At 41.3% G+C, this 12,496-nt stretch overlaps 1 protein-coding gene across 24 annotated transcripts in view; it reads right to left on the reverse strand.

Moving 5' to 3' along the window:
• HIVEP2 (HIVEP zinc finger 2) overlaps positions 1-12,496 on the reverse strand; it is a 186,721-nt gene that overhangs the window by 87,715 nt on the left and 86,510 nt on the right. Inside the window, exons 1-2 of one of the 24 annotated variants that reach the window (XM_054697890.1) lie at positions 3,493-3,620; positions 2,066-2,139 (exon numbers count right to left, since the gene is read on the reverse strand). The exons of 21 other annotated variants lie outside the window; for them this stretch is intronic. The gene's annotated coding sequence lies outside the window, so the exon portion shown is untranslated. Of the gene's footprint in view, positions 1-2,065; positions 2,140-3,480; positions 3,621-12,496 lie in introns of those variants that run through there. 2 more of the 24 variants (XM_054697889.1, XM_054697888.1) reach the window with 2 other exon arrangements.

The following is a 12,496-nucleotide window of genomic DNA, read 5'->3' on the forward strand; positions in this document are numbered from 1 at the left end:
TGAAGACAGTTCATCAATAAGAAATTCATTCTCTCACTCCCCTGCTCCCTCTCCTTCCTGCTCTCTGGTCTGGGTCTGAGTCAAGCTTTTGGGTTAGTATTAAGGTATAGCCCATTGTTTTCTTTCTCAGTACCTACTATTATAATTCTCCATGTTTATGTGACTACCTGCTTTTAAAATAACAAATAGATATTACCAGAAGTGATGAGTTAAATTTACAGCAGCACAGACGTCTAACGATAAGCCTAGCACTCTGGTGGAAAAGGGTTCAGTTAATAAAGATTTCCAGAGCCAGGGTTGCCAGGCCTAGATCAAATGAAGGTCAAGGCAAAGTCCCCAGAGGAAGCTGTTCGACTTGCCGGGTCAGTTCCCCTGAGCCTGCCAAGGAGGCCCTTCAGACTGATAGTGCCTTGGCAGAGCTGGTGTCTTCCCCAGAGCAGAGTCTCTCCCAGGAAAGCAGAAGTCAGCTGAGCGAGCTGAGAGGCTGGGGGCCCCACTCATGGCTGACACAAGGAAGACAGACCGCTTCTGCTGTGGGAGTGTCAGACCTCAGGATACATGGGCTGTCAAAAATGAATACTGCAGACAGGACATCCCTCCTGGCATTCTGGGTGAGTGAAGCCCAGGCCATGGTAACAACAGCCTGACCTGAGGACAGCCTGCCCCTCACTTCAAAGCCTGAGGCCCTGGGAGGCTGGCTTGGGGCCAGAGATGCTAGGAGCAGCAGGGGAGTGTGTTGCCTTAGGACAATAGCAAACTGGGCCTTGGAGGAGTCAGTAGATTCCAAGCATGGGGGAGGTCTGCTCTGAGATTTTACCCTCTCCTGTCAGAGCTGTGATTTAATTTCTTTGAAGGAAAGAATTTAAAAAAGAAAAGAATATACATTCCCAAACCTGCTGTCTGCATAAGCAGACAGAACAATGCAAGTTAATGCACTCTGGTCCTTTCCAGCCCGCAGCCACTGTCGAAAACAATACAGCTAAGTGAGATGTGACATTCTCCTGTTCATCTTAATAGGGCATTAAGTCTAAGGGGTAATTAAGATCATTTCAATGCAAGCATCACTGTTCCATGGCTAATATCCTCCCAGATATTTCCCATCAATTCTGTTTAATTAGAGTGTCATCGCACGTTAATTATAACCTGACAGTTTTATTTATTTGACAGGACACAGCCTATAGGTGCGCTTGGGATGACAAGGACTGAAGGTGAGGCCTCAAACTCTCAGGCACAAAGATGGCTCAGCACTTCCACCAAGGATGTTCCACCTGGTAAAGGATGTTCCTCCTGCTCACCAGAAATAGTTCAGGAGTCATTTCCAACCCTCCTGGCTTTGTTTTATAACGTTTTGCAGAAAAACATACAGAACACACACACACACACACACACACACACACACACACACCGTGTAAGAGAGAAAAAAGAAAAACAAAACAAAACAAATCACTCTCCTTTCCCTGGTCTTAACCTGTGCTTCCTAAAGACCTGGCTGGAAGCTGAGAGGTGCTGAAGCCCTTTCAGGGAGACCCAGAGCTCAGGTCACTTGCAGTGACTGGAGTTGTCTTGAGAAACCACGCCGCACACATGCTCGTTAGAACAGAGAGGCCTTGTGAGGTTTCCTTCCAGAGGAAATGAATAATAGCTGAGGTCACTCAACTCTAATCCACCCTGTGCATCAGGGCTCTCCTGGAGCTGCACATGCTCCCTCGGGCTACAGGCTGGCGTGGCCCAGCGTGTCATTCTCGGTGGCAATCTGGGGGTGGAATGACTCCCGACTCCTTGCTAATCCCGTGCGGGGTAGGCCAAGGTACAGAGCTTTACTTGATTGCATAAAATGTAGAGCTATTTTCAGCTTCTGAATCATCACCCAGGCTTTTTCACCAGTCCTAAAGGCATATTACAACCTGTAAAAAAATCTTTTCTATTCAATTTTCACTTATTTTACCATATCCAAACATACAAAGCAACCTGTGAAGTTTCCCAAAGATAAAACAGAAGCAAAGCCAAGAAAAAAAAAAAAAAAAAAGAAGAGTTTTACAAATATTTGCTGATGGTCAGGTCCTACCTTTCCTTCAGTTAGTTCTCTTCAAACTCTTTATAAAAACCCTGGACAATTAACACTTAGCAGGATGCCAGTGCCTGAGGATACAAATCAATTTTGTTTTAGTCACACTTCTAAGACTTTGAAGAGAAACATTAAATAATGGAAATTTTAAAACTGCTAACTGATATAGGAAGGACCTTAGCTATTTCTGTAATAATTCCACTGGGACCTGTGCTGGAAATTATAAAAACAGGATGTTTTGTTTGCTGTTCCTCATAAAAGACTACCAAACCAGCAAAAGACCACAAAATACTTCAAAACTACAAATTGATGTGAAGTTTGCCAGTAGTAAAAAAGCCAAATGGAATTTTTATTCATGTATTTAAACTTTTTGTTCAATGTGGGATGACCTCGGATTTATACAGATGCCAGAAAGAAACCGTTGCATAATTCTGCAGTGGTCCAGCATCCAGTATAAGAAACCTAATCTTATATTCAGGACGGTCAAGATGAGTCTTCACCACCAAGAATTATTTTTTAAATTAACATGGATTAACTCATGGAAACAAGATACCTGTTCCACTTAGTTAGAAGCTAATTCCCACAATATAAGGATTGCAATAACAATTTTTCTAATGTTACTTCAGTGCAATGTCATGGAGCTACTGGTATCAAAGGATGAACATAATATCAGCGGATTTAGACATCATTTTAAATGGGTAGGACTAGCACACCCAGATAGACAATCTCATCTGGATGGGGGAGAGGGGTTGGGAGGGTGGAGCAGGGGTTACTTCCTCTGTAAATGAAGTCATAGGTTTTCATAAAGTTTTACTTTCTGCCTAAGTAAATGGAGGCATAAACATCATTCTTTTTTTTTTTTTTAGATTTATTTATTCATGAATACAAGATCATTCTCTAATCCAGATCCACCCAGCCCTGTTTAGGGAGGAGAAAGAGTAGGGAGTTGACACATCTAAATAACAATCACACCTAAATATTCCCCCAAGCAGAGCACGGAGTTCTGCTCTGACCGTTCAGATGCTTCTTAAAATAGCTGCAGAAGGAACTCAACACACTGCACTTGTTGCCACGATTCCATGAATGGGTCTCCATTGAAACCAAGTATGAGCAGCAGGTGAAGCCTGAGACTGGTAGGGAAATAGAAGCTTCTGTTCCCTTCTGGAGTCCTAGGGGCTGCCTCCAACCCATAAGGCTGACAGTTTGATTTTTTATAAAACTATAAAAAATTCTTTTGGTTATATAACCACTTACAAACTTTTGGGCCTGGTGAAATTAAAATTGTGTTTCCTATCCCAATAGCTACCATCTGTTCTCTCAGACCCCAATCAATCTCCTCAGTACCCTCGTGCAGAGCACCCAGCACACACCAGGCACTGTGTTGCACCACATGGTATACAAGTGTGTTTTCTGACCTCAGCGACTACCTGGCTTGCAGGCAGATGAAAAATGCTGTAGTACCGGCTACAGTAGCACCTGCAGGTGAGCGAGTGGCTGGTATCAAGGAAGAGCCGGGAATGGAGATACTTGAAGAGGAGCCGGAGTAATCAGCAGAAGCTTGTCAGGTAGGCAAGGAGAAAACCAAATTTGAGAAGAGATATAGATATGTCCACTTTTTTTTTTTTTTAATTTTTTTTTTTAAGATTTATTTATTTATACAAGCACTGGGTACAGTCAGAAGCGCTGGAGGGTGAGAGAATTCACCAGAGCCAGAGCGGGGAGCAGAGCAGGCAGAAGGACCGAAGTACACTGCTGAGGGGAGCAGCGGGCGGCAGGAGAGGTCTGCGTGCCATGTGGGACCCTCCTCCAGTGGCCGGGGATCAGCTGGGGATCGAACCGGCGCCACAGAGGCCGCGGGCAGCTTCACAACCCAGCGCTCAACCGCTGCGCCACCGGGGAGGCCCCGAGATATGTCCACTTTTTGAACAAATTGGGTTTGAGGTGGCTTAAAATACCAAGTAGGAACATGCAAACAAACAGATACACATCTACATATGAAGTCACTTGAAAATCCAGTTTGGAAGATCATCAGCATCTTTAGCAACTGTCAGAATATCTAGAACAACCGATGTATGTACAATCACTTGGGAAACTAGAGGGAGCAAAAAACTCACAGGATCCACTCAAGGGAAAGTTAGAAAAACCCAGGAGTAGGGGAGAGGCTGAAAATAAAGTAGGGTACCAGCTGGACAAGTAAAAGAGTCGGGTGGAGAAAACATTTAAACAATAAACCGACTCAAATACAAACCAACAACAGGTCAAATAAGTCAAAGACCTAAAAGATTACACTGAATTTCAAAATCAAGGTTACAGATACTCCTTTCTAAAGCAGGTGGTTAGAACTGATGCGGTGGAGATAGGTAGAATAGGGCTAGAGAAGCCATTAAGATTATTGGTTTTAGTTTGTTTGCATGTTTACTTTCAAAATGGACGATATTTGAGCATGTTTAATTTTCCAAGTTTAGAGAACTCTAATAGCTACAGCCCTGGAAAAAAAAAATATTCTAACAAGATTTTACTAGATTAAATTTTGGCCGCCGCGAAAAAACATAATTATGACTTGACTGTGCTAAAGTAAAATTTCAAATTCTTAGCAACTAACTCACCACAAATATTGATTTGAAGGAGCCAAAAGGAATCAGTAAGAAATCACATAAAACTCAAGAAATCTTAAAAGTAAAATTATCAGCAGGCAAAGGTAAATTTTGATCATGGAATTTTCAAGCTGAACAAAACTGTACAGTTCATCCACTTACATCCCTTATTTTCCAACATTTTAAATTAATGTAATAATAACAAGTTTCATTGGGGGAAATAAAAATCCAGCTTAAATTGTCCAGTTGTTTGTGACAGAGGCAGCCCTGTTTTGGGAAACTGAAACATTTTATTCAACCTAAACCTAGCAATTACATCAACCTAAATCTGGCTCTACCAGTGAGCACCCTAGAGAACTTCTGCAGAGGCGCCCAATCTACCAGCCTCTCCCTCTCTCAATAGCTAATGACCAACTCATCCTGCTCAGGGTGGGGCCTAGCTGAACCAGGGTTGTTGCCCTGGAAGTTACAACATGTCAAGGAAATACCTGAGTTGAAAGAATAAACATGAAATTATACCAAGTGAAAATGTTAGTTTTACAGTGTGATGGTTGTGTGGCATGGTTATAATTATATTTATCTGATTAGAAAATTCAGCTTTAAAAAAAGTGCTTCTTAAGGCCTTTGAAGATGACTTATAAAATCAATTTCTGGGAAATATAAAAAATAATAGAAGCATTTTTTTTTTACTTCCTTTACAAGTTGAAGCTTTTCTATTCCCTTTGTCTTTATGTTTTAAATAAAATATGAGAAAGAAAATGACCAAGATGAAGCATCTTTTGCAGGCCTTAAATAAATAAGGCCTTGTAATAAATAAGGCCTTGTAATGGGATTTAGCTCCCAACCAAGAGTGGGTCTTCCTGCCCCCCCAAGACAGGTAAGATTTAGGGTTGTGGCTTTTTAAAATGCAGATACACACATATACACCAAGCATCATCTGATTTCTTTGTAAGATGTTGCAGATAGTTTTGGCAGCCTAGATTCTGTTTAAACTGCTTTGATTTCCATAAAAAGGAAGCTGAAAAGTTTGGGTTTATTACTGAAAACATTAAGAAAACAAAAGATCTAGAAACAATAATGGAGTTTGAAACAATAATCTCATCGAATGATAAAAATAATCAACAGACAGGAATCCTTGCATTCCAGCAATGGTTGTTAAGTGAATTAGGTGTATTTTTTCTTTTATGAAGCAGGTACAATTTTGATTTGCCTTCCAGAGGATGTGAGGCCTCAAGACTTTAAAGAACATGTCCATGGCCTCACAGCAAGGGCTGAAAATGGTTTTTTAATCCAGTAAGTCTGACTTTAAACCAATGGTCTTGAAAACACACACAGACACACAGACTCAATATAGGAGATAGTTGGATTGAAAAAATCCAAGAATTCTGCAGTTATTTGGGTTCAATTTTCAGCCCCCCTGCTTTTGATCTGAAATACCAGACCACCACTGCCAAATCAAAAAAATTTTGGTGTGTTGACTCATTTCTGACTACTCACTGTCTGAACTGGGATGACAAACCACACAGCAATAGTTTCAGGTGGGTCAAACAGCTTATACAGTGATGAAATGCTTTCACACTTAGAATGGCATTCCTCCAAATTTGGCAACAAAATCAAAATCTTTCTTATACAGCTCAAGAGTATACTTTTACCCAAATCATTGTCCTAATTTACTCTGGCACTGAAAAGTGTTTATTACTATAAAGTAAGACTAAAATAGATGGGATTGGAGGACTTTATATGCCCATGTTCCACTAGATTAATTTTAGAGGGTATGGCATGCTCTCCTTCTCTAAAAAATAGTATTTCTTTGTTCTGGAAAAAAAAAAAAAGCCACACATTTCAAAAAAGAAAAAATTTGCTACATGATATTCTTTTAAATTTTGTTTTAATTTCATCATTGGGAAAGGTCTTCATTTTTCTATCAAAAATAGCATTATGCTTTTCTTACAAAGTGTTTGTGATGACCTTCTTTCCCCTCATTTATTTAATTATTCATTCAATAAACAACAGCTCTGCACTCCCAAAGCTCATGTTTCTTGTTCTTATGAAACTTAGGAGTGAGAGAAGAGCAGACATCAAAACAGGTTGTTACTGTGTAGATACCCTAACAAATGGCATGCTATGTCCCCAGGGAGCTGTGTAATGGCATTTGAGGAAGGCAACTTCCTCTAAATGTGGGAGCTAAGCAGGCCTCCTGCCATGTATGAAGCCTCAAATTGAGAGGTGATTCAAACAGACCCATGCTCAGTTGATCACAACTAGATGTTGCTGGGCACTCTGAATCCAATTTGAAAATAATCTAAACCATCTAAACTTGAAAACTCCCCCAAAGAGATCACTATTCCCACATTATCTCAGATGAAGATATTATTCAATCTAACACATCAATTTGTGCAAAATCTTGGCATATTTAGAGAGAAAGCATTTGTAAAAGCAGTAAGAATAGTAGGTTCTGGAAGTCCTTTTGAATTTTGAAGTAGCAATGCTTTCCCCTCTATCTTTCCTAGTCTAAAATGATGAACACTCCCACCTTTCACAAATATGATGTAAACATTTACTACTTGATGTAGAAGCAAAAAGCAAGGTATTTTTTAATCTTTTAATTAATTTAAATTCTCCTTAATTTAATTGTAAGCTTTTACAACACATATCTTTCTAAAATGTGCCAAGATTCCAGTTATTTTCTTATAGTGTTCCTTCAGCTGACATCTCAAGGCATACATTAAAATACTCCTTTTTCCCTCTTTTGGCAGACTTTGGCAAACTAAGTACATTTGGCAAAGGTTATACACAACAGCATTAAAAAAAAAAAAAAAAAAAAAACCAATCCACAGAGATTGCCAGATGCCTGTTTTTCTCTGCATCAGAGACAGAAACCACACCTGGGCCAGGCTGTCTCTGCTCCAAACCTGGGACTTAGGATGGGAAGTTGCAGTCCAAATGGAAGGGGGAGGCTTTCTACCCAAGGTTTTGTGGTTTGGTGAACTCACTTGAAACCTGTCCAAGCTGGACTATACCACCTGTTTTCAGCCTCCCAGAGTGATTCCTATTCAAAAATAAGTTGTGTTCCCAAAGTTTGCTTTTAAACTTGCTGTATGAAATTTGGAATGTGTCCCCCCAAAACCAGTTACACCAACAGTTTGTTGGTCTTTAAGTTTATATAACCTGATTGAGAACCAACCCAAGGCAGTGCCATTGGAGTTCTGCAGAACCTATTTACTGTAATTACATGGCATGGTTTCTAAAAGAAAAATGGTCACACTAAGGACCTGACTCAAGGATAGGAAATGGCTTCTTGCCTTTTCTTACATGGGCCATGAAAGTCTAGGCCGGGCTCTAAAAAGTAAGTAATGAAGTAAGAACAAGACACACTCTCAGAGTATAGTCATGGGCCTATGGCAGCGAGAAGAAATATTTCAGAGGCTCCAGTGCTTTGTCAAAGGCCCAGTCACTGATACCAACATAGGGGGCAGAAGGGTGGACAGGAAAAAAGGACAGAGAAAATAGGTGAATCCGAAGCTAAGGCAGTCACCAAAAGGGAGTGTCCGAAAGTTGAGTGCAAGAGGAAGAGAAAGGGAATTCCTGCCACAAGCCGGCAGGGGAAATCCCCTGGTTTGTGTTACCCTTCCTTCTGTCATTGACTAGGAATAGTCATGACTTAGTAATTCAACACACCCTTCCCATATTTTCTTACTCTGGCTTCTTAAAGTTGAACTTTATGTTGTTAATGAAAATCTGCACGTCTCCTCCCATATGGTGCTAGCTCTTAGAGGTTCTATAACAGCACATCCCGCCCAAGGGACATTGGGCAATGTCTTGGGTTATTTCTTGTTATTGTGATCGGAAAGGGGAAACTACTGTCATTTAGTGGGTAGAGGTTGGGGATATTGGTGAATAGCCTACGATGCACAGGACAGCCGCCCACAGCAAAGATTTAATTACCCATCCTGAAATGCCAACAACAACCGAGTTGAGAAACCTTCTAGCTTGCTAACATTTTGTTACTGTGCTCCAGATGTGTTTAAGCAAGTCATAATAACCAAATCCTGCAGACTAGTGTATTATTCAGGCATGCAGATCATATCCAACGATGAGAAAGTCCACAAATGAACAAGTGTTCTTCAGAATTACAACATGACATTTGCTCTTTAACCGAGGAAATGATCAAGAGAGCCAAACTTGGAGAGGCTGGCAGAAAGGGTATGGCGTGCATGTGGTCACCCAGCACAAGCTGCAGTTTTCTAGATCGGGAACAAGGTTCATTGTGAAAGGAACCCCTGGTGCCAGCTGCCACCTCCTGCCTCTGCAGCATCTCCACAAACAGTGACTTTCCTCCTGACCAGCAAAGTGACAAGCCAGGGGCATCAGTTAGTTCCTTAACTGCTCACCGCTCATCAGTATTAAAGGAAAATCTATCCCAACCCACCCAGGAAAAGCTCTACTGGGCTTTATGTTTGAGAAAGAATGAAAACTGGGCTACTCAGCAGAGCAAACAGAGTTCCATGACCCAAGCAAGGAACGGAACCTCTTTCTGGTCTTCTCTTTCTTCACTCAAAAGAGAAAGAGCTTGACTTAGTCATGTCCTACCTTCCTTTCAATTCTCACCGCCAAGATGGTTTTCTTCCCAGCTGGTGATGAGAAGTGGGGGTGCTCCATGAAAGTAGCTAAGAGAGACTTAGTGAAACCCTCCTCCGGGAGGGTTCAGTGGTGCGAGGTGTCTGCCGGCAAGACCGCCCAAGCGGAAGCGACCCCACAGAGAACCCTTTTTTGAACTAAGGCGAAAAATGGCTCCAAGCTTGACTGAGCGAGTCTCCATGTAGCTGGAGGCTGTATTAGAAATGATGACTGCAAGAAATCAAGGAACAATCTTGCGTGGGGGGGACAGGACTGATCATTACACACTGGCCATCCGCCACAGCCTCCTGCACAGATAGTCATCACCTCTGAGCACCATCTTCTCATTAGGAAGGACAGAGGAGAGTACAGTGTGTTTTTAACTGCGTCTTTGTAATGAAAATGCAGACAAACATCAACTGGAAGAGAAACAATACAAATTTGAGGAGCCTTTAGTTGTAATGGACACATATTTTATGTGTTTATAACTGTTTGGCCAAGACCCACATTAGTTCATGGGGATTGCCCAGCAATACTGACTGATCTACAGGGACCGATTTCATCCATTGCTTCACTCTAAGACTGACTACTGTCTTCCTGAGTTACCCACCCTGAGATTTTTATAGTGGGTTTAGCATGGTTATTAAAAGTAATAGTGTCAAAGATAGACTCAAGCCCAGCCAAGCATGAAAAATGAAAAAATTAAATTTCTACTCCCCCAAATTTAAAAAATCTAAATATAAAAGTGTATTAAAAATACACCATGGTAGGAGCATATACAAAAGGAAGTGAGAATGATTTAAAAAAAATCCATTTTTCTGTTATTTCAACATTATTACAACTTCCCAGGACTGTGTTTTCCCAGCTGAAACACCAGGATTTTAATATGTGTTTGAAATATGAGCACCTCTGATAAAACAAGCTTGTTGGCTGGGTCGGTTTTGTTTTGTTTTCAGAAAGAACTGGGTCTTTATAAAACATCTGTCATCTCATTTGAGAGAACTTGACAAGCATTGTCTCACTACATTTTGTTCCATGTTAGGGAGAGGAAACTGGTAAGTACTTTCATCCCCTTTCATTAAGAAACAGACAGCAAGGGGTTAAACATAAGAGTCCTTCATGTCCCCCCAGTTCCACTTACTGCTCCTCTTTAATATCCAGGATTCTCCCAAGCCACCCCCAGAGAAAGGAGAGAAAAGAATCTCCTTTGACTCATGTTACTGCCATCAAGAGACTAAAGCGTCTACAGTAATTTTGTGGTGAAATGAAAAGGCAGATGCAAGGAGTTGACTTCCGTCTCATTGCAAATAACTTTAACATGACCGATGTGCCACAAAAATCAATAGCAGTAACGATTGCCTTTTTTGGAGCGACCGGGGCAGTCAGCTGCAGAGGGGGCATTGCTAAGCTCAGGCGCACTGCCTGCATGAAGCACTGCAAACAAGCCTCACCATCGAGAAGCATGAGTAATTCACTTATTAAAGAGATAACCGTAAAGTCTGATACAAACAGACAAGCGTAAATCCTTCAATGCACAGACCAAATGCTTGACTTGGCCACCATCAAATGCAATAAGAAACAAAACCTCGGTTGTGTTACTCAACTTCCAAAGGTGTGTTGCCCCCTTTTAGCATTAAAAAGAAGACATCAAGACATCACGTGCATACAGAAAAGGCCTGCAAGGAAGAGTTCTGGTTTAGAGGGGCTCCCCGATTACACTGAACCCACACAGGAAGTTGAGGGGAAACCTCAGTGACTAGTCTGTACAAAACTTCTCTTCCATGTAAGATACAGTACAGATAGAGGGAATTGCGATATTTCAATTTGGTTCTAACGCATTTTACATTAGCCAAAAGAATACAAATGTAACCAGTAACTACACAAGAGTGATTTTTTTCTGTGATCATTTTCCTACTTTCTGCAAAAATGCACTGGTGATGGTGAAGTTGTGAGATTCTGAGAACAAGAGACAACTTCTCCATGACCTCCGTTTTACTTTTTTAAATGATTTAATTGTCCCTCACCAACAAGTATAAACCAAAAATACAGAGTCCTACGGTGCTGTTAGTAAATGGAACTTGAGCTCATGAGTAAATTGGAAAAAAGATCATGTCACTGGATGTCAAGTGTTGTCTGTCAACTTAAAAAAAAAATCCAAATAAAGAGAGAATTCAAACAGTTCAATAAGCTATTGTATGGCTCCTAGGTCTGGGTCATCCACCACTCCGGAAATAGCTGCACACTCACCAAATGCTCTTATTTTGTATGTCCTCATGGGCTTTCAGAATTTCTGCAAATTGTTTTCCAAGCACCATCCGGCCATAATGATCAGGTTACTACTGATAATTATGCTTGGTGTCTATAGGTTTGTCAGCTAAAGAAATCCACAGACAGCCTTCATAATGAGCAGAAATCTGCTTTTGGCACAGCTGCACTGACCACAACGCATTAGAAAAACAACCCACTTTGCAATAACCAGTTCTGGGCATCACTGGTTAAAAAAGACTAGTTTCCTGTTTTTCTCAAAAACTTCAGAGTGTGGGTATTGCTATTTTTTACCCCACCCACACCTTTTCTCTTTAATTGTCGAAGATTCAGTGCTGTAAACACCTAATCATGGGCACTTTTTTTATATTACAGCTCTAGGTTTAATTTTAGTTCAGATTGGGTCCTTTCCAAGCCAGGGTCTCCCCCTATGTCAGGTGGGGTGGCCCAGGAAGCAGGGAGTATCCCCCTGAAAAAGGGATTTCAGCCTGGGTTTGGCAACACCCCATTGCTCCACACAGGAGCCTAGGACCAGAAGCAGGATAACAGTACCCCCTAGTTGGGGGAGCCCCACAAAGGGAGTCTGGTGTCCTCAACATGGCATAAAGCTTCCAGTAACTGACATAACATCTCATTTATAGGAAGCTATACCAACTTCCTCACTTTGAAATGTTTTCTTTCTCTTACTAGGAGTTCTAAGTGCATGACCACAGCTCACATTATTATTCGTATGTTCATTTTTCTTGACCCATCAAGGCCCTGCTCTAATGTCATCTCCTCTTGACACACCACACACACTCTCTCTCTCTCTCTCTCTCTCTCTCACACACACACATACACACACACACACAAACCCCTATGCTGGGAAAGAGGATATTTGTCAGTCTCCTACACTAAGATGGAAGCTGCTCAGGGAAATAGTAACATTTTGTTCCTGAAACCTTAAATAGTGCCT

Source organism: Talpa occidentalis, unplaced genomic scaffold (genome assembly GCF_014898055.3).
Source record: "Talpa occidentalis isolate TD23 unplaced genomic scaffold, MPIMG_talOcc4v2.1 talOcc4.2, whole genome shotgun sequence".
Classification (NCBI taxonomy): Eukaryota; Metazoa; Chordata; class Mammalia; order Eulipotyphla; family Talpidae; genus Talpa; species Talpa occidentalis.